General features: G+C 45.7%; 12 non-coding genes across 12 annotated transcripts; all 12 read right to left on the bottom strand.

The window, feature by feature from the left end:
• Positions 1-1,961: 1,961 nt before the first annotated feature.
• Positions 1,962-2,152, bottom strand: LOC130337472 (U2 spliceosomal RNA). The gene has a single exon (XR_008878349.1). It is a non-coding gene; the product is annotated as a U2 spliceosomal RNA (small nuclear RNA).
• Positions 2,153-4,237: 2,085 nt separating this feature from the next.
• LOC130337471 (U2 spliceosomal RNA) lies at positions 4,238-4,428 on the bottom strand. Its single transcript, XR_008878348.1, has one exon. It is a non-coding gene; the product is annotated as a U2 spliceosomal RNA (small nuclear RNA).
• Positions 4,429-6,515: 2,087 nt separating this feature from the next.
• Positions 6,516-6,706, bottom strand: LOC130337469 (U2 spliceosomal RNA). The gene has a single exon (XR_008878347.1). It is a non-coding gene; the product is annotated as a U2 spliceosomal RNA (small nuclear RNA).
• A 2,088-nt stretch (positions 6,707-8,794) lies between these two features.
• LOC130337468 (U2 spliceosomal RNA) lies at positions 8,795-8,985 on the bottom strand. The gene has a single exon (XR_008878346.1). It is a non-coding gene; the product is annotated as a U2 spliceosomal RNA (small nuclear RNA).
• A 2,089-nt stretch (positions 8,986-11,074) lies between these two features.
• On the bottom strand, positions 11,075-11,265 carry LOC130337467 (U2 spliceosomal RNA). The gene has a single exon (XR_008878345.1). It is a non-coding gene; the product is annotated as a U2 spliceosomal RNA (small nuclear RNA).
• Positions 11,266-13,352: 2,087 nt separating this feature from the next.
• On the bottom strand, positions 13,353-13,543 carry LOC130337466 (U2 spliceosomal RNA). The gene has a single exon (XR_008878344.1). It is a non-coding gene; the product is annotated as a U2 spliceosomal RNA (small nuclear RNA).
• A 2,087-nt stretch (positions 13,544-15,630) lies between these two features.
• On the bottom strand, positions 15,631-15,821 carry LOC130337465 (U2 spliceosomal RNA). The gene has a single exon (XR_008878343.1). It is a non-coding gene; the product is annotated as a U2 spliceosomal RNA (small nuclear RNA).
• A 2,093-nt stretch (positions 15,822-17,914) lies between these two features.
• On the bottom strand, positions 17,915-18,105 carry LOC130337463 (U2 spliceosomal RNA). Its single transcript, XR_008878340.1, has one exon. It is a non-coding gene; the product is annotated as a U2 spliceosomal RNA (small nuclear RNA).
• Positions 18,106-20,196: 2,091 nt separating this feature from the next.
• LOC130337462 (U2 spliceosomal RNA) lies at positions 20,197-20,387 on the bottom strand. Its single transcript, XR_008878339.1, has one exon. It is a non-coding gene; the product is annotated as a U2 spliceosomal RNA (small nuclear RNA).
• A 2,086-nt stretch (positions 20,388-22,473) lies between these two features.
• On the bottom strand, positions 22,474-22,664 carry LOC130337461 (U2 spliceosomal RNA). The gene has a single exon (XR_008878338.1). It is a non-coding gene; the product is annotated as a U2 spliceosomal RNA (small nuclear RNA).
• A 2,095-nt stretch (positions 22,665-24,759) lies between these two features.
• LOC130337460 (U2 spliceosomal RNA) lies at positions 24,760-24,950 on the bottom strand. Its single transcript, XR_008878337.1, has one exon. It is a non-coding gene; the product is annotated as a U2 spliceosomal RNA (small nuclear RNA).
• A 2,095-nt stretch (positions 24,951-27,045) lies between these two features.
• LOC130337496 (U2 spliceosomal RNA) lies at positions 27,046-27,231 on the bottom strand. The gene has a single exon (XR_008878372.1). It is a non-coding gene; the product is annotated as a U2 spliceosomal RNA (small nuclear RNA).
• Positions 27,232-27,709: the final 478 nt, after the last annotated feature.

Genomic DNA, 27,709 nt, shown 5'->3' with positions numbered 1-27,709 from the left:
AACCTAAACCCATACCATTATTGCTAAGCAGCAAGACAGGGGCCCATTGCACTCCCACGGGGCCTTTTTAAATGCAATCCATAACCCGGATTTGCCAGGAACCCTTCTTACTCCTCCTACTTGCATGTGACACTGGGCTTAGGATCTGCATAGGAAACACACACACAAGCACACACCTACCTTTGTTGCCTGCAGATGCCTCCTTGGCTGTCCCCAAACGGTATCAAACCAACACCCACGGGAAGCTGTAAGCATAGAGGACATGCCTGCACCCCATTGGACTTACCTGTGTGGGTTAAATCCGGGTTATTTGACAACCTATGGCGGTGATGGTTCTGCTCAGGCAGAGCAGTGCTGATGCTCCTCATAAAGCTGTCGCTGCTGTGAAGGTTCTAGGTGACATCACAAATCCCTATGGTTACATACACAACAAAGCTGGGTTGTTGTTGTTTACACTCTGCAAGGCCTGTGGAAGTGAGTGACATCATAGCACTGTAGTTCTGAGGGTTCTAGATGGATGCAACAATCTCCTGTTGCTTCTATGAAGGCCATAATAGACGACATCACCAAACAGCTCCATAGTCACATACACAGCAAAGGAGAGATGTTGTTTACACCTAGTGATGTCAGTGGTATTGAGTGACATCACAGCACAGTGCTAAGGCTCCTGGGCCTGGACACAGCAGCGGCTGCAATATCTCAACGGAGAATACGTTTATATATATGTGTGTGTGTGCGCGTATATATATATATATATATATATATATATATATATATATATATATATATATCTCCGCCGAAATCACTTTTAAACCCATTTCCACCTTTTTTTCCCTTCTCTTCCTCTTACTTTTTTTTCACGTTTTTTTACGTTTTTCTCCTTTTCGCCTCTTTTCTGGGCGTATTATTCTTCTTTTTCTTCTTTTTTTTCGTCTAATGCATACCCCATCAGTGCAGCAATGCTTATTCAATACCGCCAGCAGATGGAGACACTGGGGGATAATTTTCTAAGGATTTATACTGATTTTTCCTGTCTGAATTTGTCGCACAGAAAGTTGCAGGCCAAATATGTGTGACATTTCTGCGACTTTAGCTTCTAGAGCATTTTTACAACATTATACATAGGTGCTGAATACATAAAAAGCGACTGTTCAGCGACAGACAAGTCGCATCGGCTGAAAGTAGGCCAGAATGTCAGTCCATGTTGGAGCAGGTTTAGATACAGTCTAAAGTATAGATCTCAAAGTCTGTGCACAGAATTTAGCAAGGGCCTCGCACCTTCTGATGCATCAGGTAGGTGCACAATAGCATAGCCTAACCCTCTGTACTTTGGTCTATATTGATGCGGGACATAGACAGCCAGCTGATGACCAATCCATTAGTGCAATGGATGGCTGGAAGCATTTGTCTTTGCCTTTGCAATACCACAGAAGCAATGCATGGTCAATGTACAGCAATGACACACCTGTGTGAACAGCCAGGAGACCCCCCCCCCCCCATGTTATGTTACATAGTTACATAGTTAGTACGGTCGAAAAAAGACATATGTCCATCACGTTCAACCAGGGAATTAAGGGGTAGGGGTGTGGCGCGATATTGGGGAAGGGATGAGATTTTATATTTCTTCATAAGCATTAATCTTATTTTGTCAATTAGGAACATTCAGCACCCACCCGCTATCAAGGCAGCTGCCTATCATGTCATGCCCTACCTGCACAGGTGTGCTGGCTACTCAAATGATCCAATTAAGGAGGCCATTTAGTCAGCAGCAGCAGAAGTCCTGTGCCTGGACGCTCCAACAGGGGCCAGACACAAGCAGAAGCAGAAGCAGCAGAAGCAGCAGCAGCACCACCTTTTGTTTTTTGGCTGCAGCAGCAGCAAGGCCCACAGGGCTGGCTAGCTGGCTAGCCAGCAAGCAGGTAGCAATGAAAGTAGGAATCTTTCTTTTTAACCCTGTAAGGGGGTGGTGCACTGTACCCGAAGATACTGCCATATCGGGTCAATGCATAGGGCGACGGAAGCAAGCTTCGAAATCGGCCCCCGTTCTCAAAAATCCATTTAATATATGGTCCCCAGATAGGGGACGTATCAGATATTAAACTGATAAGAACAGATACTACACTTGATCTTAGCCAAAAGGCCGAGAAGCGATAACCGTGAAAGGGGCGGGCCCAACAAGGTCCCCTTCATGGGCACTATCACTGCTTGCTGTCAGGGAGGCTGCCAGACAATTTTCCATGCACACTCTGGGCTGGGGGGCAGTCAACCACCAGTACACACAGCAGAACCTAAACCCATACCATTATTGCTAAGCAGCAAGACAGGGGCCCATTGCACTCCCACGGGGCCTTTTTAAATGCAATCCATAACCCGGATTTGCCAGGAACCCTTCTTACTCCTCCTACTTGCATGTGACACTGGGCTTAGGATCTGCATAGGAAACACACACACAAGCACACACCTACCTTTGTTGCCTGCAGATGCCTCCTTGGCTGTCCCCAAACGGTATCAAACCAACACCCACGGGAAGCTGTAAGCATAGAGGACATGCCTGCACCCCATTGGACTTACCTGTGTGGGTTAAATCCGGGTTATTTGACAACCTATGGCGGTGATGGTTCTGCTCAGGCAGAGCAGTGCTGATGCTCCTCATAAAGCTGTCGCTGCTGTGAAGGTTCTAGGTGACATCACAAATCCCTATGGTTACATACACAACAAAGCTGGGTTGTTGTTGTTTACACTCTGCAAGGCCTGTGGAAGTGAGTGACATCATAGCACTGTAGTTCTGAGGGTTCTAGATGGATGCAACAATCTCCTGTTGCTTCTATGAAGGCCATAATAGACGACATCACCAAACAGCTCCATAGTCACATACACAGCAAAGGAGAGATGTTGTTTACACCTAGTGATGTCAGTGGTATTGAGTGACATCACAGCACAGTGCTAAGGCTCCTGGGCCTGGACACAGCAGCGGCTGCAATATCTCAACGGAGAATACGTTTATATATATGTGTGTGTGTGCGCGTATATATATATATATATATATATATATATATATATATATATTTCTCCGCCGAAATCACTTTTAAACCCATTTCCACCTTTTTTTCCCTTCTCTTCCTCTTACTTTTTTTTCACGTTTTTTTACGTTTTTCTCCTTTTCGCCTCTTTTCTGGGCGTATTATTCTTCTTTTTCTTCTTTTTTTTCGTCTAATGCATACCCCATCAGTGCAGCAATGCTTATTCAATACCGCCAGCAGATGGAGACACTGGGGGATAATTTTCTAAGGATTTATACTGATTTTTCCTGTCTGAATTTGTCGCACAGAAAGTTGCAGGCCAAATATGTGTGACATTTCTGCGACTTTAGCTTCTAGAGCATTTTTACAACATTATACATAGGTGCTGAATACATAAAAAGCGACTGTTCAGCGACAGACAAGTCGCATCGGCTGAAAGTAGGCCAGAATGTCAGTCCATGTTGGAGCAGGTTTAGATACAGTCTAAAGTATAGATCTCAAAGTCTGTGCACAGAATTTAGCAAGGGCCTCGCACCTTCTGATGCATCAGGTAGGTGCACAATAGCATAGCCTAACCCTCTGTACTTTGGTCTATATTGATGCGGGACATAGACAGCCAGCTGATGACCAATCCATTAGTGCAATGGATGGCTGGAAGCATTTGTCTTTGCCTTTGCAATACCACAGAAGCAATGCATGGTCAATGTACAGCAATGACACACCTGTGTGAACAGCCAGGAGACCCCCCCCCCCCATGTTATGTTACATAGTTACATAGTTAGTACGGTCGAAAAAAGACATATGTCCATCACGTTCAACCAGGGAATTAAGGGGTAGGGGTGTGGCGCGATATTGGGGAAGGGATGAGATTTTATATTTCTTCATAAGCATTAATCTTATTTTGTCAATTAGGAACATTCAGCACCCACCCGCTATCAAGGCAGCTGCCTATCATGTCATGCCCTACCTGCACAGGTGTGCTGGCTACTCAAATGATCCAATTAAGGAGGCCATTTAGTCAGCAGCAGCAGAAGTCCTGTGCCTGGACGCTCCAACAGGGGCCAGACACAAGCAGAAGCAGAAGCAGCAGAAGCAGCAGCAGCACCACCTTTTGTTTTTTGGCTGCAGCAGCAGCAAGGCCCACAGGGCTGGCTAGCTGGCTAGCCAGCAAGCAGGTAGCAATGAAAGTAGGAATCTTTCTTTTTAACCCTGTAAGGGGGTGGTGCACTGTACCCGAAGATACTGCCATATCGGGTCAATGCATAGGGCGACGGAAGCAAGCTTCGAAATCGGCCCCCGTTCTCAAAAATCCATTTAATATATGGTCCCCAGATAGGGGACGTATCAGATATTAAACTGATAAGAACAGATACTACACTTGATCTTAGCCAAAAGGCCGAGAAGCGATAACCGTGAAAGGGGCGGGCCCAACAAGGTCCCCTTCATGGGCACTATCACTGCTTGCTGTCAGGGAGGCTGCCAGACAATTTTCCATGCACACTCTGGGCTGGGGGGCAGTCAACCACCAGTACACACAGCAGAACCTAAACCCATACCATTATTGCTAAGCAGCAAGACAGGGGCCCATTGCACTCCCACGGGGCCTTTTTAAATGCAATCCATAACCCGGATTTGCCAGGAACCCTTCTTACTCCTCCTACTTGCATGTGACACTGGGCTTAGGATCTGCATAGGAAACACACACACAAGCACACACCTACCTTTGTTGCCTGCAGATGCCTCCTTGGCTGTCCCCAAACGGTATCAAACCAACACCCACGGGAAGCTGTAAGCATAGAGGACATGCCTGCACCCCATTGGACTTACCTGTGTGGGTTAAATCCGGGTTATTTGACAACCTATGGCGGTGATGGTTCTGCTCAGGCAGAGCAGTGCTGATGCTCCTCATAAAGCTGTCGCTGCTGTGAAGGTTCTAGGTGACATCACAAATCCCTATGGTTACATACACAACAAAGCTGGGTTGTTGTTGTTTACACTCTGCAAGGCCTGTGGAAGTGAGTGACATCATAGCACTGTAGTTCTGAGGGTTCTAGATGGATGCAACAATCTCCTGTTGCTTCTATGAAGGCCATAATAGACGACATCACCAAACAGCTCCATAGTCACATACACAGCAAAGGAGAGATGTTGTTTACACCTAGTGATGTCAGTGGTATTGAGTGACATCACAGCACAGTGCTAAGGCTCCTGGGCCTGGACACAGCAGCGGCTGCAATATCTCAACGGAGAATACGTTTATATATATGTGTGTGTGTGCGCGTATATATATATATATATATATATATATATATATATATATATATATATTTCTCCGCCGAAATCACTTTTAAACCCATTTCCACCTTTTTTTCCCTTCTCTTCCTCTTACTTTTTTTTCACGTTTTTTTACGTTTTTCTCCTTTTCGCCTCTTTTCTGGGCGTATTATTCTTCTTTTTCTTCTTTTTTTTCGTTTTTACCCCATCAGTGCAGCAATGCTTATTCAATACCGCCAGCAGATGGAGACACTGGGGGATAATTTTCTAAGGATTTATACTGATTTTTCCTGTCTGAATTTGTCGCACAGAAAGTTGCAGGCCAAATATGTGTGACATTTCTGCGACTTTAGCTTCTAGAGCATTTTTACAACATTATACATAGGTGCTGAATACATAAAAAGCGACTGTTCAGCGACAGACAAGTCGCATCGGCTGAAAGTAGGCCAGAATGTCAGTCCATGTTGGAGCAGGTTTAGATACAGTCTAAAGTATAGATCTCAAAGTCTGTGCACAGAATTTAGCAAGGGCCTCGCACCTTCTGATGCATCAGGTAGGTGCACAATAGCATAGCCTAACCCTCTGTACTTTGGTCTATATTGATGCGGGACATAGACAGCCAGCTGATGACCAATCCATTAGTGCAATGGATGGCTGGAAGCATTTGTCTTTGCCTTTGCAATACCACAGAAGCAATGCATGGTCAATGTACAGCAATGACACACCTGTGTGAACAGCCAGGAGACCCCCCCCCCCCCATGTTATGTTACATAGTTACATAGTTAGTACGGTCGAAAAAAGACATATGTCCATCACGTTCAACCAGGGAATTAAGGGGTAGGGGTGTGGCGCGATATTGGGGAAGGGATGAGATTTTATATTTCTTCATAAGCATTAATCTTATTTTGTCAATTAGGAACATTCAGCACCCACCCGCTATCAAGGCAGCTGCCTATCATGTCATGCCCTACCTGCACAGGTGTGCTGGCTACTCAAATGATCCAATTAAGGAGGCCATTTAGTCAGCAGCAGCAGAAGTCCTGTGCCTGGACGCTCCAACAGGGGCCAGACACAAGCAGAAGCAGAAGCAGCAGAAGCAGCAGCAGCACCACCTTTTGTTTTTTGGCTGCAGCAGCAGCAAGGCCCACAGGGCTGGCTAGCTGGCTAGCCAGCAAGCAGGTAGCAATGAAAGTAGGAATCTTTCTTTTTAACCCTGTAAGGGGGTGGTGCACTGTACCCGAAGATACTGCCATATCGGGTCAATGCATAGGGCGACGGAAGCAAGCTTCGAAATCGGCCCCCGTTCTCAAAAATCCATTTAATATATGGTCCCCAGATAGGGGACGTATCAGATATTAAACTGATAAGAACAGATACTACACTTGATCTTAGCCAAAAGGCCGAGAAGCGATAACCGTGAAAGGGGCGGGCCCAACAAGGTCCCCTTCATGGGCACTATCACTGCTTGCTGTCAGGGAGGCTGCCAGACAATTTTCCATGCACACTCTGGGCTGGGGGGCAGTCAACCACCAGTACACACAGCAGAACCTAAACCCATACCATTATTGCTAAGCAGCAAGACAGGGGCCCATTGCACTCCCACGGGGCCTTTTTAAATGCAATCCATAACCCGGATTTGCCAGGAACCCTTCTTACTCCTCCTACTTGCATGTGACACTGGGCTTAGGATCTGCATAGGAAACACACACACAAGCACACACCTACCTTTGTTGCCTGCAGATGCCTCCTTGGCTGTCCCCAAACGGTATCAAACCAACACCCACGGGAAGCTGTAAGCATAGAGGACATGCCTGCACCCCATTGGACTTACCTGTGTGGGTTAAATCCGGGTTATTTGACAACCTATGGCGGTGATGGTTCTGCTCAGGCAGAGCAGTGCTGATGCTCCTCATAAAGCTGTCGCTGCTGTGAAGGTTCTAGGTGACATCACAAATCCCTATGGTTACATACACAACAAAGCTGGGTTGTTGTTGTTTACACTCTGCAAGGCCTGTGGAAGTGAGTGACATCATAGCACTGTAGTTCTGAGGGTTCTAGATGGATGCAACAATCTCCTGTTGCTTCTATGAAGGCCATAATAGACGACATCACCAAACAGCTCCATAGTCACATACACAGCAAAGGAGAGATGTTGTTTACACCTAGTGATGTCAGTGGTATTGAGTGACATCACAGCACAGTGCTAAGGCTCCTGGGCCTGGACACAGCAGCGGCTGCAATATCTCAACGGAGAATACGTTTATATATATGTGTGTGTGTGCGCGTATATATATATATATATATATATATATATATATATATATATATTTCTCCGCCGAAATCACTTTTAAACCCATTTCCACCTTTTTTTCCCTTCTCTTCCTCTTACTTTTTTTTCACGTTTTTTTACGTTTTTCTCCTTTTCGCCTCTTTTCTGGGCGTATTATTCTTCTTTTTCTTCTTTTTTTTCGTCTAATGCATACCCCATCAGTGCAGCAATGCTTATTCAATACCGCCAGCAGATGGAGACACTGGGGGATAATTTTCTAAGGATTTATACTGATTTTTCCTGTCTGAATTTGTCGCACAGAAAGTTGCAGGCCAAATATGTGTGACATTTCTGCGACTTTAGCTTCTAGAGCATTTTTACAACATTATACATAGGTGCTGAATACATAAAAAGCGACTGTTCAGCGACAGACAAGTCGCATCGGCTGAAAGTAGGCCAGAATGTCAGTCCATGTTGGAGCAGGTTTAGATACAGTCTAAAGTATAGATCTCAAAGTCTGTGCACAGAATTTAGCAAGGGCCTCGCACCTTCTGATGCATCAGGTAGGTGCACAATAGCATAGCCTAACCCTCTGTACTTTGGTCTATATTGATGCGGGACATAGACAGCCAGCTGATGACCAATCCATTAGTGCAATGGATGGCTGGAAGCATTTGTCTTTGCCTTTGCAATACCACAGAAGCAATGCATGGTCAATGTACAGCAATGACACACCTGTGTGAACAGCCAGGAGACCCCCCCCCCCCCATGTTATGTTACATAGTTACATAGTTAGTACGGTCGAAAAAAGACATATGTCCATCACGTTCAACCAGGGAATTAAGGGGTAGGGGTGTGGCGCGATATTGGGGAAGGGATGAGATTTTATATTTCTTCATAAGCATTAATCTTATTTTGTCAATTAGGAACATTCAGCACCCACCCGCTATCAAGGCAGCTGCCTATCATGTCATGCCCTACCTGCACAGGTGTGCTGGCTACTCAAATGATCCAATTAAGGAGGCCATTTAGTCAGCAGCAGCAGAAGTCCTGTGCCTGGACGCTCCAACAGGGGCCAGACACAAGCAGAAGCAGAAGCAGCAGAAGCAGCAGCAGCACCACCTTTTGTTTTTTGGCTGCAGCAGCAGCAAGGCCCACAGGGCTGGCTAGCTGGCTAGCCAGCAAGCAGGTAGCAATGAAAGTAGGAATCTTTCTTTTTAACCCTGTAAGGGGGTGGTGCACTGTACCCGAAGATACTGCCATATCGGGTCAATGCATAGGGCGACGGAAGCAAGCTTCGAAATCGGCCCCCGTTCTCAAAAATCCATTTAATATATGGTCCCCAGATAGGGGACGTATCAGATATTAAACTGATAAGAACAGATACTACACTTGATCTTAGCCAAAAGGCCGAGAAGCGATAACCGTGAAAGGGGCGGGCCCAACAAGGTCCCCTTCATGGGCACTATCACTGCTTGCTGTCAGGGAGGCTGCCAGACAATTTTCCATGCACACTCTGGGCTGGGGGGCAGTCAACCACCAGTACACACAGCAGAACCTAAACCCATACCATTATTGCTAAGCAGCAAGACAGGGGCCCATTGCACTCCCACGGGGCCTTTTTAAATGCAATCCATAACCCGGATTTGCCAGGAACCCTTCTTACTCCTCCTACTTGCATGTGACACTGGGCTTAGGATCTGCATAGGAAACACACACACAAGCACACACCTACCTTTGTTGCCTGCAGATGCCTCCTTGGCTGTCCCCAAACGGTATCAAACCAACACCCACGGGAAGCTGTAAGCATAGAGGACATGCCTGCACCCCATTGGACTTACCTGTGTGGGTTAAATCCGGGTTATTTGACAACCTATGGCGGTGATGGTTCTGCTCAGGCAGAGCAGTGCTGATGCTCCTCATAAAGCTGTCGCTGCTGTGAAGGTTCTAGGTGACATCACAAATCCCTATGGTTACATACACAACAAAGCTGGGTTGTTGTTGTTTACACTCTGCAAGGCCTGTGGAAGTGAGTGACATCATAGCACTGTAGTTCTGAGGGTTCTAGATGGATGCAACAATCTCCTGTTGCTTCTATGAAGGCCATAATAGACGACATCACCAAACAGCTCCATAGTCACATACACAGCAAAGGAGAGATGTTGTTTACACCTAGTGATGTCAGTGGTATTGAGTGACATCACAGCACAGTGCTAAGGCTCCTGGGCCTGGACACAGCAGCGGCTGCAATATCTCAACGGAGAATACGTTTATATATATGTGTGTGTGTGCGCGTATATATATATATATATATATATATATATATATATATATATATATTTCTCCGCCGAAATCACTTTTAAACCCATTTCCACCTTTTTTTCCCTTCTCTTCCTCTTACTTTTTTTTCACGTTTTTTTACGTTTTTCTCCTTTTCGCCTCTTTTCTGGGCGTATTATTCTTCTTTTTCTTCTTTTTTTTCGTCTAATGCATACCCCATCAGTGCAGCAATGCTTATTCAATACCGCCAGCAGATGGAGACACTGGGGGATAATTTTCTAAGGATTTATACTGATTTTTCCTGTCTGAATTTGTCGCACAGAAAGTTGCAGGCCAAATATGTGTGACATTTCTGCGACTTTAGCTTCTAGAGCATTTTTACAACATTATACATAGGTGCTGAATACATAAAAAGCGACTGTTCAGCGACAGACAAGTCGCATCGGCTGAAAGTAGGCCAGAATGTCAGTCCATGTTGGAGCAGGTTTAGATACAGTCTAAAGTATAGATCTCAAAGTCTGTGCACAGAATTTAGCAAGGGCCTCGCACCTTCTGATGCATCAGGTAGGTGCACAATAGCATAGCCTAACCCTCTGTACTTTGGTCTATATTGATGCGGGACATAGACAGCCAGCTGATGACCAATCCATTAGTGCAATGGATGGCTGGAAGCATTTGTCTTTGCCTTTGCAATACCACAGAAGCAATGCATGGTCAATGTACAGCAATGACACACCTGTGTGAACAGCCAGGAGACCCCCCCCCCCCATGTTATGTTACATAGTTACATAGTTAGTACGGTCGAAAAAAGACATATGTCCATCACGTTCAACCAGGGAATTAAGGGGTAGGGGTGTGGCGCGATATTGGGGAAGGGATGAGATTTTATATTTCTTCATAAGCATTAATCTTATTTTGTCAATTAGGAACATTCAGCACCCACCCGCTATCAAGGCAGCTGCCTATCATGTCATGCCCTACCTGCACAGGTGTGCTGGCTACTCAAATGATCCAATTAAGGAGGCCATTTAGTCAGCAGCAGCAGAAGTCCTGTGCCTGGACGCTCCAACAGGGGCCAGACACAAGCAGAAGCAGAAGCAGCAGAAGCAGCAGCAGCACCACCTTTTGTTTTTTGGCTGCAGCAGCAGCAAGGCCCACAGGGCTGGCTAGCTGGCTAGCCAGCAAGCAGGTAGCAATGAAAGTAGGAATCTTTCTTTTTAACCCTGTAAGGGGGTGGTGCACTGTACCCGAAGATACTGCCATATCGGGTCAATGCATAGGGCGACGGAAGCAAGCTTCGAAATCGGCCCCCGTTCTCAAAAATCCATTTAATATATGGTCCCCAGATAGGGGACGTATCAGATATTAAACTGATAAGAACAGATACTACACTTGATCTTAGCCAAAAGGCCGAGAAGCGATAACCGTGAAAGGGGCGGGCCCAACAAGGTCCCCTTCATGGGCACTATCACTGCTTGCTGTCAGGGAGGCTGCCAGACAATTTTCCATGCACACTCTGGGCTGGGGGGCAGTCAACCACCAGTACACACAGCAGAACCTAAACCCATACCATTATTGCTAAGCAGCAAGACAGGGGCCCATTGCACTCCCACGGGGCCTTTTTAAATGCAATCCATAACCCGGATTTGCCAGGAACCCTTCTTACTCCTCCTACTTGCATGTGACACTGGGCTTAGGATCTGCATAGGAAACACACACACAAGCACACACCTACCTTTGTTGCCTGCAGATGCCTCCTTGGCTGTCCCCAAACGGTATCAAACCAACACCCACGGGAAGCTGTAAGCATAGAGGACATGCCTGCACCCCATTGGACTTACCTGTGTGGGTTAAATCCGGGTTATTTGACAACCTATGGCGGTGATGGTTCTGCTCAGGCAGAGCAGTGCTGATGCTCCTCATAAAGCTGTCGCTGCTGTGAAGGTTCTAGGTGACATCACAAATCCCTATGGTTACATACACAACAAAGCTGGGTTGTTGTTGTTTACACTCTGCAAGGCCTGTGGAAGTGAGTGACATCATAGCACTGTAGTTCTGAGGGTTCTAGATGGATGCAACAATCTCCTGTTGCTTCTATGAAGGCCATAATAGACGACATCACCAAACAGCTCCATAGTCACATACACAGCAAAGGAGAGATGTTGTTTACACCTAGTGATGTCAGTGGTATTGAGTGACATCACAGCACAGTGCTAAGGCTCCTGGGCCTGGACACAGCAGCGGCTGCAATATCTCAACGGAGAATACGTTTATATATATGTGTGTGTGTGCGCGTATATATATATATATATATATATATATATATATATATATATATTTCTCCGCCGAAATCACTTTTAAACCCATTTCCACCTTTTTTTCCCTTCTCTTCCTCTTACTTTTTTTTCACGTTTTTTTACGTTTTTCTCCTTTTCGCCTCTTTTCTGGGCGTATTATTCTTCTTTTTCTTCTTTTTTTTCGTCTAATGCATACCCCATCAGTGCAGCAATGCTTATTCAATACCGCCAGCAGATGGAGACACTGGGGGATAATTTTCTAAGGATTTATACTGATTTTTCCTGTCTGAATTTGTCGCACAGAAAGTTGCAGGCCAAATATGTGTGACATTTCTGCGACTTTAGCTTCTAGAGCATTTTTACAACATTATACATAGGTGCTGAATACATAAAAAGCGACTGTTCAGCGACAGACAAGTCGCATCGGCTGAAAGTAGGCCAGAATGTCAGTCCATGTTGGAGCAGGTTTAGATACAGTCTAAAGTATAGATCTCAAAGTCTGTGCACAGAATTTAGCAAGGGCCTCGCACCTTCTGATGCATCAGGTAGGTGCACAATAGCATAGCCTAACCCTCTGTACTTTGGTCTATATTGATGCGGGACATAGACAGCCAGCTGATGACCAATCCATTAGTGCAATGGATGGCTGGAAGCATTTGTCTTTGCCTTTGCAATACCACAGAAGCAATGCATGGTCAATGTACAGCAATGACACACCTGTGTGAACAGCCAGGAGACCCCCCCCCCCCATGTTATGTTACATAGTTACATAGTTAGTACGGTCGAAAAAAGACATATGTCCATCACGTTCAACCAGGGAATTAAGGGGTAGGGGTGTGGCGCGATATTGGGGAAGGGATGAGATTTTATATTTCTTCATAAGCATTAATCTTATTTTGTCAATTAGGAACATTCAGCACCCACCCGCTATCAAGGCAGCTGCCTATCATGTCATGCCCTACCTGCACAGGTGTGCTGGCTACTCAAATGATCCAATTAAGGAGGCCATTTAGTCAGCAGCAGCAGAAGTCCTGTGCCTGGACGCTCCAACAGGGGCCAGACACAAGCAGAAGCAGAAGCAGCAGAAGCAGCAGCAGCACCACCTTTTGTTTTTTGGCTGCAGCAGCAGCAAGGCCCACAGGGCTGGCTAGCTGGCTAGCCAGCAAGCAGGTAGCAATGAAAGTAGGAATCTTTCTTTTTAACCCTGTAAGGGGGTGGTGCACTGTACCCGAAGATACTGCCATATCGGGTCAATGCATAGGGCGACGGAAGCAAGCTTCGAAATCGGCCCCCGTTCTCAAAAATCCATTTAATATATGGTCCCCAGATAGGGGACGTATCAGATATTAAACTGATAAGAACAGATACTACACTTGATCTTAGCCAAAAGGCCGAGAAGCGATAACCGTGAAAGGGGCGGGCCCAACAAGGTCCCCTTCATGGGCACTATCACTGCTTGCTGTCAGGGAGGCTGCCAGACAATTTTCCATGCACACTCTGGGCTGGGGGGCAGTCAACCACCAGTACACACAGCAGAACCTAAACCCATACCATTATTGCTAAGCAGCAAGACAGGGGCCCATTGCACTCCCACGGGGCCTTTTTAAATGCAATCCATAACCCGGATTTGCCAGGAACCCTTCTTACTCCTCCTACTTGCATGTGACACTGGGCTTAGGATCTGCATAGGAAACACACACACAAGCACACACCTACCTTTGTTGCCTGCAGATGCCTCCTTGGCTGTCCCCAAACGGTATCAAACCAACACCCACGGGAAGCTGTAAGCATAGAGGACATGCCTGCACCCCATTGGACTTACCTGTGTGGGTTAAATCCGGGTTATTTGACAACCTATGGCGGTGATGGTTCTGCTCAGGCAGAGCAGTGCTGATGCTCCTCATAAAGCTGTCGCTGCTGTGAAGGTTCTAGGTGACATCACAAATCCCTATGGTTACATACACAACAAAGCTGGGTTGTTGTTGTTTACACTCTGCAAGGCCTGTGGAAGTGAGTGACATCATAGCACTGTAGTTCTGAGGGTTCTAGATGGATGCAACAATCTCCTGTTGCTTCTATGAAGGCCATAATAGACGACATCACCAAACAGCTCCATAGTCACATACACAGCAAAGGAGAGATGTTGTTTACACCTAGTGATGTCAGTGGTATTGAGTGACATCACAGCACAGTGCTAAGGCTCCTGGGCCTGGACACAGCAGCGGCTGCAATATCTCAACGGAGAATACGTTTATATATATGTGTGTGTGTGCGCGTATATATATATATATATATATATATATATATATATATATATATTTCTCCGCCGAAATCACTTTTAAACCCATTTCCACCTTTTTTTCCCTTCTCTTCCTCTTACTTTTTTTTCACGTTTTTTTACGTTTTTCTCCTTTTCGCCTCTTTTCTGGGCGTATTATTCTTCTTTTTCTTCTTTTTTTTCGTCTAATGCATACCCCATCAGTGCAGCAATGCTTATTCAATACCGCCAGCAGATGGAGACACTGGGGGATAATTTTCTAAGGATTTATACTGATTTTTCCTGTCTGAATTTGTCGCACAGAAAGTTGCAGGCCAAATATGTGTGACATTTCTGCGACTTTAGCTTCTAGAGCATTTTTACAACATTATACATAGGTGCTGAATACATAAAAAGCGACTGTTCAGCGACAGACAAGTCGCATCGGCTGAAAGTAGGCCAGAATGTCAGTCCATGTTGGAGCAGGTTTAGATACAGTCTAAAGTATAGATCTCAAAGTCTGTGCACAGAATTTAGCAAGGGCCTCGCACCTTCTGATGCATCAGGTAGGTGCACAATAGCATAGCCTAACCCTCTGTACTTTGGTCTATATTGATGCGGGACATAGACAGCCAGCTGATGACCAATCCATTAGTGCAATGGATGGCTGGAAGCATTTGTCTTTGCCTTTGCAATACCACAGAAGCAATGCATGGTCAATGTACAGCAATGACACACCTGTGTGAACAGCCAGGAGACCCCCCCCCCCCATGTTATGTTACATAGTTACATAGTTAGTACGGTCGAAAAAAGACATATGTCCATCACGTTCAACCAGGGAATTAAGGGGTAGGGGTGTGGCGCGATATTGGGGAAGGGATGAGATTTTATATTTCTTCATAAGCATTAATCTTATTTTGTCAATTAGGAACATTCAGCACCCACCCGCTATCAAGGCAGCTGCCTATCATGTCATGCCCTACCTGCACAGGTGTGCTGGCTACTCAAATGATCCAATTAAGGAGGCCATTTAGTCAGCAGCAGCAGAAGTCCTGTGCCTGGACGCTCCAACAGGGGCCAGACACAAGCAGAAGCAGAAGCAGCAGAAGCAGCAGCAGCACCACCTTTTGTTTTTTGGCTGCAGCAGCAGCAAGGCCCACAGGGCTGGCTAGCTGGCTAGCCAGCAAGCAGGTAGCAATGAAAGTAGGAATCTTTCTTTTTAACCCTGTAAGGGGGTGGTGCACTGTACCCGAAGATACTGCCATATCGGGTCAATGCATAGGGCGACGGAAGCAAGCTTCGAAATCGGCCCCCGTTCTCAAAAATCCATTTAATATATGGTCCCCAGATAGGGGACGTATCAGATATTAAACTGATAAGAACAGATACTACACTTGATCTTAGCCAAAAGGCCGAGAAGCGATAACCGTGAAAGGGGCGGGCCCAACAAGGTCCCCTTCATGGGCACTATCACTGCTTGCTGTCAGGGAGGCTGCCAGACAATTTTCCATGCACACTCTGGGCTGGGGGGCAGTCAACCACCAGTACACACAGCAGAACCTAAACCCATACCATTATTGCTAAGCAGCAAGACAGGGGCCCATTGCACTCCCACGGGGCCTTTTTAAATGCAATCCATAACCCGGATTTGCCAGGAACCCTTCTTACTCCTCCTACTTGCATGTGACACTGGGCTTAGGATCTGCATAGGAAACACACACACAAGCACACACCTACCTTTGTTGCCTGCAGATGCCTCCTTGGCTGTCCCCAAACGGTATCAAACCAACACCCACGGGAAGCTGTAAGCATAGAGGACATGCCTGCACCCCATTGGACTTACCTGTGTGGGTTAAATCCGGGTTATTTGACAACCTATGGCGGTGATGGTTCTGCTCAGGCAGAGCAGTGCTGATGCTCCTCATAAAGCTGTCGCTGCTGTGAAGGTTCTAGGTGACATCACAAATCCCTATGGTTACATACACAACAAAGCTGGGTTGTTGTTGTTTACACTCTGCAAGGCCTGTGGAAGTGAGTGACATCATAGCACTGTAGTTCTGAGGGTTCTAGATGGATGCAACAATCTCCTGTTGCTTCTATGAAGGCCATAATAGACGACATCACCAAACAGCTCCATAGTCACATACACAGCAAAGGAGAGATGTTGTTTACACCTAGTGATGTCAGTGGTATTGAGTGACATCACAGCACAGTGCTAAGGCTCCTGGGCCTGGACACAGCAGCGGCTGCAATATCTCAACGGAGAATACGTTTATATATATGTGTGTGTGTGCGCGTATATATATATATATATATATATATATATATATATATATATATATATATTTCTCCGCCGAAATCACTTTTAAACCCATTTCCACCTTTTTTTCCCTTCTCTTCCTCTTACTTTTTTTTCACGTTTTTTTACGTTTTTCTCCTTTTCGCCTCTTTTCTGGGCGTATTATTCTTCTTTTTCTTCTTTTTTTTCGTCTAATGCATACCCCATCAGTGCAGCAATGCTTATTCAATACCGCCAGCAGATGGAGACACTGGGGGATAATTTTCTAAGGATTTATACTGATTTTTCCTGTCTGAATTTGTCGCACAGAAAGTTGCAGGCCAAATATGTGTGACATTTCTGCGACTTTAGCTTCTAGAGCATTTTTACAACATTATACATAGGTGCTGAATACATAAAAAGCGACTGTTCAGCGACAGACAAGTCGCATCGGCTGAAAGTAGGCCAGAATGTCAGTCCATGTTGGAGCAGGTTTAGATACAGTCTAAAGTATAGATCTCAAAGTCTGTGCACAGAATTTAGCAAGGGCCTCGCACCTTCTGATGCATCAGGTAGGTGCACAATAGCATAGCCTAACCCTCTGTACTTTGGTCTATATTGATGCGGGACATAGACAGCCAGCTGATGACCAATCCATTAGTGCAATGGATGGCTGGAAGCATTTGTCTTTGCCTTTGCAATACCACAGAAGCAATGCATGGTCAATGTACAGCAATGACACACCTGTGTGAACAGCCAGGAGACCCCCCCCCCCCATGTTATGTTACATAGTTACATAGTTAGTACGGTCGAAAAAAGACATATGTCCATCACGTTCAACCAGGGAATTAAGGGGTAGGGGTGTGGCGCGATATTGGGGAAGGGATGAGATTTTATATTTCTTCATAAGCATTAATCTTATTTTGTCAATTAGGAACATTCAGCACCCACCCGCTATCAAGGCAGCTGCCTATCATGTCATGCCCTACCTGCACAGGTGTGCTGGCTACTCAAATGATCCAATTAAGGAGGCCATTTAGTCAGCAGCAGCAGAAGTCCTGTGCCTGGACGCTCCAACAGGGGCCAGACACAAGCAGAAGCAGAAGCAGCAGAAGCAGCAGCAGCACCACCTTTTGTTTTTTGGCTGCAGCAGCAGCAAGGCCCACAGGGCTGGCTAGCTGGCTAGCCAGCAAGCAGGTAGCAATGAAAGTAGGAATCTTTCTTTTTAACCCTGTAAGGGGGTGGTGCACTGTACCCGAAGATACTGCCATATCGGGTCAATGCATAGGGCGACGGAAGCAAGCTTCGAAATCGGCCCCCGTTCTCAAAAATCCATTTAATATATGGTCCCCAGATAGGGGACGTATCAGATATTAAACTGATAAGAACAGATACTACACTTGATCTTAGCCAAAAGGCCGAGAAGCGATAACCGTGAAAGGGGCGGGCCCAACAAGGTCCCCTTCATGGGCACTATCACTGCTTGCTGTCAGGGAGGCTGCCAGACAATTTTCCATGCACACTCTGGGCTGGGGGGCAGTCAACCACCAGTACACACAGCAGAACCTAAACCCATACCATTATTGCTAAGCAGCAAGACAGGGGCCCATTGCACTCCCACGGGGCCTTTTTAAATGCAATCCATAACCCGGATTTGCCAGGAACCCTTCTTACTCCTCCTACTTGCATGTGACACTGGGCTTAGGATCTGCATAGGAAACACACACACAAGCACACACCTACCTTTGTTGCCTGCAGATGCCGCCTTGGCTGTCCCCAAACGGTATCAAACCAACACCCACGGGAAGCTGTAAGCATAGAGGACATGCCTGCACCCCATTGGACTTACCTGTGTGGGTTAAATCCGGGTTATTTGACAACCTATGGCGGTGATGGTTCTGCTCAGGCAGAGCAGTGCTGATGCTCCTCATAAAGCTGTCGCTGCTGTGAAGGTTCTAGGTGACATCACAAATCCCTATGGTTACATACACAACAAAGCTGGGTTGTTGTTGTTTACACTCTGCAAGGCCTGTGGAAGTGAGTGACATCATAGCACTGTAGTTCTGAGGGTTCTAGATGGATGCAACAATCTCCTGTTGCTTCTATGAAGGCCATAATAGACGACATCACCAAACAGCTCCATAGTCACATACACAGCAAAGGAGAGATGTTGTTTACACCTAGTGATGTCAGTGGTATTGAGTGACATCACAGCACAGTGCTAAGGCTCCTGGGCCTGGACACAGCAGCGGCTGCAATATCTCAACGGAGAATACGTTTATATATATGTGTGTGTGTGCGCGTATATATATATATATATATATATATATATATATATATATATATATATTTCTCCGCCGAAATCACTTTTAAACCCATTTCCACCTTTTTTTCCCTTCTCTTCCTCTTACTTTTTTTTCACGTTTTTTTACGTTTTTCTCCTTTTCGCCTCTTTTCTGGGCGTATTATTCTTCTTTTTCTTCTTTTTTTTCGTCTAATGCATACCCCATCAGTGCAGCAATGCTTATTCAATACCGCCAGCAGATGGAGACACTGGGGGATAATTTTCTAAGGATTTATACTGATTTTTCCTGTCTGAATTTGTCGCACAGAAAGTTGCAGGCCAAATATGTGTGACATTTCTGCGACTTTAGCTTCTAGAGCATTTTTACAACATTATACATAGGTGCTGAATACATAAAAAGCGACTGTTCAGCGACAGACAAGTCGCATCGGCTGAAAGTAGGCCAGAATGTCAGTCCATGTTGGAGCAGGTTTAGATACAGTCTAAAGTATAGATCTCAAAGTCTGTGCACAGAATTTAGCAAGGGCCTCGCACCTTCTGATGCATCAGGTAGGTGCACAATAGCATAGCCTAACCCTCTGTACTTTGGTCTATATTGATGCGGGACATAGACAGCCAGCTGATGACCAATCCATTAGTGCAATGGATGGCTGGAAGCATTTGTCTTTGCCTTTGCAATACCACAGAAGCAATGCATGGTCAATGTACAGCAATGACACACCTGTGTGAACAGCCAGGAGACCCCCCCCCCCCATGTTATGTTACATAGTTACATAGTTAGTACGGTCGAAAAAAGACATATGTCCATCACGTTCAACCAGGGAATTAAGGGGTAGGGGTGTGGCGCGATATTGGGGAAGGGATGAGATTTTATATTTCTTCATAAGCATTAATCTTATTTTGTCAATTAGGAACATTCAGCACCCACCCGCTATCAAGGCAGCTGCCTATCATGTCATGCCCTACCTGCACAGGTGTGCTGGCTACTCAAATGATCCAATTAAGGAGGCCATTTAGTCAGCAGCAGCAGAAGTCCTGTGCCTGGACGCTCCAACAGGGGCCAGACACAAGCAGAAGCAGAAGCAGCAGAAGCAGCAGCAGCACCACCTTTTGTTTTTTGGCTGCAGCAGCAGCAAGGCCCACAGGGCTGGCTAGCTGGCTAGCCAGCAAGCAGGTAGCAATGAAAGTAGGAATCTTTCTTTTTAACCCTGTAAGGGGGTGGTGCACTGTACCCGAAGATACTGCCATATCGGGTCAATGCATAGGGCGACGGAAGCAAGCTTCGAAATCGGCCCCCGTTCTCAAAAATCCATTTAATATATGGTCCCCAGATAGGGGACGTATCAGATATTAAACTGATAAGAACAGATACTACACTTGATCTTAGCCAAAAGGCCGAGAAGCGATAACCGTGAAAGGGGCGGGCCCAACAAGGTCCCCTTCATGGGCACTATCACTGCTTGCTGTCAGGGAGGCTGCCAGACAATTTTCCATGCACACTCTGGGCTGGGGGGCAGTCAACCACCAGTACACACAGCAGAACCTAAACCCATACCATTATTGCTAAGCAGCAAGACAGGGGCCCATTGCACTCCCACGGGGCCTTTTTAAATGCAATCCATAACCCGGATTTGCCAGGAACCCTTCTTACTCCTCCTACTTGCATGTGACACTGGGCTTAGGATCTGCATAGGAAACACACACACAAGCACACACCTACCTTTGTTGCCTGCAGATGCCTCCTTGGCTGTCCCCAAACGGTATCAAACCAACACCCACGGGAAGCTGTAAGCATAGAGGACATGCCTGCACCCCATTGGACTTACCTGTGTGGGTTAAATCCGGGTTATTTGACAACCTATGGCGGTGATGGTTCTGCTCAGGCAGAGCAGTGCTGATGCTCCTCATAAAGCTGTCGCTGCTGTGAAGGTTCTAGGTGACATCACAAATCCCTATGGTTACATACACAACAAAGCTGGGTTGTTGTTGTTTACACTCTGCAAGGCCTGTGGAAGTGAGTGACATCATAGCACTGTAGTTCTGAGGGTTCTAGATGGATGCAACAATCTCCTGTTGCTTCTATGAAGGCCATAATAGACGACATCACCAAACAGCTCCATAGTCACATACACAGCAAAGGAGAGATGTTGTTTACACCTAGTGATGTCAGTGGTATTGAGTGACATCACAGCACAGTGCTAAGGCTCCTGGGCCTGGACACAGCAGCGGCTGCAATATCTCAACGGAGAATACGTTTATATATATGTGTGTGTGTGCGCGTATATATATATATATATATATATATATATATATATATATATTTCTCCGCCGAAATCACTTTTAAACCCATTTCCACCTTTTTTTCCCTTCTCTTCCTCTTACTTTTTTTTCACGTTTTTTTACGTTTTTCTCCTTTTCGCCTCTTTTCTGGGCGTATTATTCTTCTTTTTCTTCTTTTTTTTCGTCTAATGCATACCCCATCAGTGCAGCAATGCTTATTCAATACCGCCAGCAGATGGAGACACTGGGGGATAATTTTCTAAGGATTTATACTGATTTTTCCTGTCTGAATTTGTCGCACAGAAAGTTGCAGGCCAAATATGTGTGACATTTCTGCGACTTTAGCTTCTAGAGCATTTTTACAACATTATACATAGGTGCTGAATACATAAAAAGCGACTGTTCAGCGACAGACAAGTCGCATCGGCTGAAAGTAGGCCAGAATGTCAGTCCATGTTGGAGCAGGTTTAGATACAGTCTAAAGTATAGATCTCAAAGTCTGTGCACAGAATTTAGCAAGGGCCTCGCACCTTCTGATGCATCAGGTAGGTGCACAATAGCATAGCCTAACCCTCTGTACTTTGGTCTATATTGATGCGGGACATAGACAGCCAGCTGATGACCAATCCATTAGTGCAATGGATGGCTGGAAGCATTTGTCTTTGCCTTTGCAATACCACAGAAGCAATGCATGGTCAATGTACAGCAATGACACACCTGTGTGAACAGCCAGGAGACCCCCCCCCCCCCATGTTATGTTACATAGTTACATAGTTAGTACGGTCGAAAAAAGACATATGTCCATCACGTTCAACCAGGGAATTAAGGGGTAGGGGTGTGGCGCGATATTGGGGAAGGGATGAGATTTTATATTTCTTCATAAGCATTAATCTTATTTTGTCAATTAGGAACATTCAGCACCCACCCGCTATCAAGGCAGCTGCCTATCATGTCATGCCCTACCTGCACAGGTGTGCTGGCTACTCAAATGATCCAATTAAGGAGGCCATTTAGTCAGCAGCAGCAGAAGTCCTGTGCCTGGACGCTCCAACAGGGGCCAGACACAAGCAGAAGCAGAAGCAGCAGAAGCAGCAGCAGCACCACCTTTTGTTTTTTGGCTGCAGCAGCAGCAAGGCCCACAGGGCTGGCTAGCTGGCTAGCCAGCAAGCAGGTAGCAATGAAAGTAGGAATCTTTCTTTTTAACCCTGTAAGGGGGTGGTGCACTGTACCCGAAGATACTGCCATATCGGGTCAATGCATAGGGCGACGGAAGCAAGCTTCGAAATCGGCCCCCGTTCTCAAAAATCCATTTAATATATGGTCCCCAGATAGGGGACGTATCAGATATTAAACTGATAAGAACAGATACTACACTTGATCTTAGCCAAAAGGCCGAGAAGCGATAACCGTGAAAGGGGCGGGCCCAACAAGGTCCCCTTCATGGGCACTATCACTGCTTGCTGTCAGGGAGGCTGCCAGACAATTTTCCATGCACACTCTGGGCTGGGGGGCAGTCAACCACCAGTACACACAGCAGAACCTAAACCCATACCATTATTGCTAAGCAGCAAGACAGGGGCCCATTGCACTCCCACGGGGCCTTTTTAAATGCAATCCATAACCCGGATTTGCCAGGAACCCTTCTTACTCCTCCTACTTGCATGTGACACTGGGCTTAGGATCTGCATAGGAAACACACACACAAGCACACACCTACCTTTGTTGCCTGCAGATGCCTCCTTGGCTGTCCCCAAACGGTATCAAACCAACACCCACGGGAAGCTGTAAGCATAGAGGACATGCCTGCACCCCATTGGACTTACCTGTGTGGGTTAAATCCGGGTTATTTGACAACCTATGGCGGTGATGGTTCTGCTCAGGCAGAGCAGTGCTGATGCTCCTCATAAAGCTGTCGCTGCTGTGAAGGTTCTAGGTGACATCACAAATCCCTATGGTTACATACACAACAAAGCTGGGTTGTTGTTGTTTACACTCTGCAAGGCCTGTGGAAGTGAGTGACATCATAGCACTGTAGTTCTGAGGGTTCTAGATGGATGCAACAATCTCCTGTTGCTTCTATGAAGGCCATAATAGACGACATCACCAAACAGCTCCATAGTCACATACACAGCAAAGGAGAGATGTTGTTTACACCTAGTGATGTCAGTGGTATTGAGTGACATCACAGCACAGTGCTAAGGCTCCTGGGCCTGGACACAGCAGCGGCTGCAATATCTCAACGGAGAATACGTTTATATATATGTGTGTGTGTGCGCGTATATATATATATATATATATATATATATATATATATATATATATATATATTTCTCCGCCGAAATCACTTTTAAACCCATTTCCACCTTTTTTTCCCTTCTCTTCCTCTTACTTTTTTTTCACGTTTTTTTACGTTTTTCTCCTTTTCGCCTCTTTTCTGGGCGTATTATTCTTCTTTTTCTTCTTTTTTTTCGTCTAATGCATACCCCATCAGTGCAGCAATGCTTATTCAATACCGCCAGCAGATGGAGACACTGGGGGATAATTTTCTAAGGATTTATACTGATTTTTCCTGTCTGAATTTGTCGCACAGAAAGTTGCAGGCCAAATATGTGTGACATTTCTGCGACTTTAGCTTCTAGAGCATTTTTACAACATTATACATAGGTGCTGAATACATAAAAAGCGACTGTTCAGCGACAGACAAGTCGCATCGGCTGAAAGTAGGCCAGAATGTCAGTCCATGTTGGAGCAGGTTTAGATACAGTCTAAAGTATAGATCTCAAAGTCTGTGCACAGAATTTAGCAAGGGCCTCGCACCTTCTGATGCATCAGGTAGGTGCACAATAGCATAGCCTAACCCTCTGTACTTTGGTCTATATTGATGCGGGACATAGACAGCCAGCTGATGACCAATCCATTAGTGCAATGGATGGCTGGAAGCATTTGTCTTTGCCTTTGCAATACCACAGAAGCAATGCATGGTCAATGTACAGCAATGACACACCTGTGTGAACAGCCAGGAGACCCCCCCCCCCCATGTTATGTTACATAGTTACATAGTTAGTACGGTCGAAAAAAGACATATGTCCATCACGTTCAACCAGGGAATTAAGGGGTAGGGGTGTGGCGCGATATTGGGGAAGGGATGAGATTTTATATTTCTTCATAAGCATTAATCTTATTTTGTCAATTAGGAACATTCAGCACCCACCCGCTATCAAGGCAGCTGCCTATCATGTCATGCCCTACCTGCACAGGTGTGCTGGCTACTCAAATGATCCAATTAAGGAGGCCATTTAGTCAGCAGCAGCAGAAGTCCTGTGCCTGGACGCTCCAACAGGGGCCAGACACAAGCAGAAGCAGAAGCAGCAGAAGCAGCAGCAGCACCACCTTTTGTTTTTTGGCTGCAGCAGCAGCAAGGCCCACAGGGCTGGCTAGCTGGCTAGCCAGCAAGCAGGTAGCAATGAAAGTAGGAATCTTTCTTTTTAACCCTGTAAGGGGGTGGTGCACTGTACCCGAAGATACTGCCATATCGGGTCAATGCATAGGGCGACGGAAGCAAGCTTCGAAATCGGCCCCCGTTCTCAAAAATCCATTTAATATATGGTCCCCAGATAGGGGACGTATCAGATATTAAACTGATAAGAACAGATACTACACTTGATCTTAGCCAAAAGGCCGAGAAGCGATAACCGTGAAAGGGGCGGGCCCAACAAGGTCCCCTTCATGGGCACTATCACTGCTTGCTGTCAGGGAGGCTGCCAGACAATTTTCCATGCACACTCTGGGCTGGGGGGCAGTCAACCACCAGTACACACAGCAGAACCTAAACCCATACCATTATTGCTAAGCAGCAAGACAGGGGCCCATTGCACTCCCACGGGGCCTTTTTAAATGCAATCCATAACCCGGATTTGCCAGGAACCCTTCTTACTCCTCCTACTTGCATGTGACACTGGGCTTAGGATCTGCATAGGAAACACACACACAAGCACACACCTACCTTTGTTGCCTGCAGATGCCTCCTTGGCTGTCCCCAAACGGTATCAAACCAACACCCACGGGAAGCTGTAAGCATAGAGGACATGCCTGCACCCCATTGGACTTACCTGTGTGGGTTAAATCCGGGTTATTTGACAACCTATGGCGGTGATGGTTCTGCTCAGGCAGAGCAGTGCTGATGCTCCTCATAAAGCTGTCGCTGCTGTGAAGGTTCTAGGTGACATCACAAATCCCTATGGTTACATACACAACAAAGCTGGGTTGTTGTTGTTTACACTCTGCAAGGCCTGTGGAAGTGAGTGACATCATAGCACTGTAGTTCTGAGGGTTCTAGATGGATGCAACAATCTCCTGTTGCTTCTATGAAGGCCATAATAGACGACATCACCAAACAGCTCCATAGTCACATACACAGCAAAGGAGAGATGTTGTTTACACCTAGTGATGTCAGTGGTATTGAGTGACATCACAGCACAGTGCTAAGGCTCCTGGGCCTGGACACAGCAGCGGCTGCAATATCTCAACGGAGAATACGTTTATATATATGTGTGTGTGTGCGCGTATATATATATATATATATATATATATATATATATATATATATATATATATTTCTCCGCCGAAATCACTTTTAAACCCATTTCCACCTTTTTTTCCCTTCTCTTCCTCTTACTTTTTTTTCACGTTTTTTTACGTTTTTCTCCTTTTCGCCTCTTTTCTGGGCGTATTATTCTTCTTTTTCTTCTTTTTTTTCGTCTAATGCATACCCCATCAGTGCAGCAATGCTTATTCAATACCGCCAGCAGATGGAGACACTGGGGGATAATTTTCTAAGGATTTATACTGATTTTTCCTGTCTGAATTTGTCGCACAGAAAGTTGCAGGCCAAATATGTGTGACATTTCTGCGACTTTAGCTTCTAGAGCATTTTTACAACATTATACATAGGTGCTGAATACATAAAAAGCGACTGTTCAGCGACAGACAAGTCGCATCGGCTGAAAGTAGGCCAGAATGTCAGTCCATGTTGGAGCAGGTTTAGATACAGTCTAAAGTATAGATCTCAAAGTCTGTGCACAGAATTTAGCAAGGGCCTCGCACCTTCTGATGCATCAGGTAGGTGCACAATAGCATAGCCTAACCCTCTGTACTTTGGTCTATATTGATGCGGGACATAGACAGCCAGCTGATGACCAATCCATTAGTGCAATGGATGGCTGGAAGCATTTGTCTTTGCCTTTGCAATACCACAGAAGCAATGCATGGTCAATGTACAGCAATGACACACCTGTGTGAACAGCCAGGAGACCCCCCCCCCCCATGTTATGTTACATAGTTACATAGTTAGTACGGTCGAAAAAAGACATATGTCCATCACGTTCAACCAGGGAATTAAGGGGTAGGGGTGTGGCGCGATATTGGGGAAGGGATGAGATTTTATATTTCTTCATAAGCATTAATCTTATTTTGTCAATTAGGAACATTCAGCACCCACCCGCTATCAAGGCAGCTGCCTATCATGTCATGCCCTACCTGCACAGGTGTGCTGGCTACTCAAATGATCCAATTAAGGAGGCCATTTAGTCAGCAGCAGCAGAAGTCCTGTGCCTGGACGCTCCAACAGGGGCCAGACACAAGCAGAAGCAGAAGCAGCAGAAGCAGCAGCAGCACCACCTTTTGTTTTTTGGCTGCAGCAGCAGCAAGGCCCACAGGGCTGGCTAGCTGGCTAGCCAGCAAGCAGGTAGCAATGAAAGTAGGAATCTTTCTTTTTAACCCTGTAAGGGGGTGGTGCACTGTACCCGAAGATACTGCCATATCGGGTCAATGCATAGGGCGACGGAAGCAAGCTTCGAAATCGGCCCCCGTTCTCAAAAATCCATTTAATATATGGTCCCCAGATAGGGGACGTATCAGATATTAAACTGATAAGAACAGATAAGGTTTCAACAAAATTTTATTGAATAAATAAGAAACCATACAAAATTTAAAATGCAAAATAATAAAAGGTTCACAAAAGTTTTAAAATACAAATAATAAAACCAGTAATAAAAGGAGAAAAAATAAAAATGGCAGGATAAAACATTATACAAATGTCATAAAAACTGATTATACTGTTATTTCGTTCCATAGAGGCAGACACCACATGGATGCTGCCTCGCTGGCCCCCAACTGTTTCTTGTCTCTTAGGTAATAGATGTACATCTCACTCAGGGCCAGCTTCATACAGTTTTTAACATCAATAAAATCATGTTTAAAAAGTAAGATGTTCCTAACTTTCCAGATGGCATTTTTAAAACAATTAATAATCATCCAGCAGATCATCTGCTGTTTAAAATTGGGGCAGTTAAAAAGACCGTAAAAGACACATTCGTGATTAAAATCTTTTAGGCCGCAGGCCCACTTCAAAAGTGGGCCTACCTTCCTCCAAAGCTCCCGTGCAAAAGGGC

Source organism: Hyla sarda, unplaced genomic scaffold, assembly GCF_029499605.1.
Source record: "Hyla sarda isolate aHylSar1 unplaced genomic scaffold, aHylSar1.hap1 scaffold_497, whole genome shotgun sequence".
NCBI lineage: Eukaryota > Metazoa > Chordata > Amphibia > Anura > Hylidae > Hyla > Hyla sarda.
The sequence above is the reverse complement of the archived record's forward strand: the minus strand, read 5'-3'. Positions and strand labels throughout refer to the sequence as shown.